This window comes from Ascaphus truei, chromosome 10, assembly GCF_040206685.1.
Source record: "Ascaphus truei isolate aAscTru1 chromosome 10, aAscTru1.hap1, whole genome shotgun sequence".
In the NCBI taxonomy this organism is placed as follows: Eukaryota; Metazoa; Chordata; class Amphibia; order Anura; family Ascaphidae; genus Ascaphus; species Ascaphus truei.
Window position 1 is genome coordinate 59604733 of NC_134492.1, and position 892 is coordinate 59605624.

The window sequence follows — 892 nt, forward strand, 5'->3', positions numbered from 1 at the left end:
AATAGTTCGGCAGCTTAGGTACAGTAATTAGTTTTCAATAAAGGTAATCAAAGGCTGCATATATTAAAGAAAAAATATATATATTAATTTTTTTAAGTGTCGCTCAGATTGCCTCTAACTAACTTTTATTTCAGTTCCGCTGATCATTTATAATTATTATACTATTTTACATAGTTACATAGTTACATAGTAGATGAGGTTGAAAACAGACTTCCGTCCATCAAGTTCAACCTATGCTAAATTTAGACAACAGATACTTTATCCTATATCTATACTTACTTATTGATCCAGAGGAAGGCAAACAAAAAACCCCATTAAGGGGAAAAATTAATTCCTTCCTGACTCCAAGAATTGTCAATCGGATTAATCCCTGGATCAACATCCTTCCCATGTATACTTATTTGGTATTTCCCTGTATACCTTTCCCATCTAAAAAGATATCCAACCTTTTTTGGAACAATCTATTGTATCTGCCATCACAGTCTCCATGGGTAATGAACCCCACACTGTAACTGCCCTTACTGTAAAGAACCCTTTCCTTTGTTGCTGGTGAAATCTCCTTTCCTCCAACTTTAAGGGATGGTCCCGAGTCCTTTGTACTGCCCGTGGGATGAATAGTTCTTTTGAAAGCTCCTTGTATTGTGCCTGAATATATTTGTATATAGTTATCATGTCCCCTCTTAGGCCTCGTCCATGGTTGCTGCTTGCTGGCGGAGGCGCGCTCCCGCTCAGCACTGAGCCCCTACAGCCGCAATTACAGCGGCTTTACTAGGGGCTCGCCTACGCTTCCACAAGCGCACGGAAGCGTAGGTCTTACCAGAATTTTAAATTTCAGCGCTCGCCGGAGTGCAGGGCCAGTCACGTGAGCTGTTCGCCCAATGAGGGCGAACCA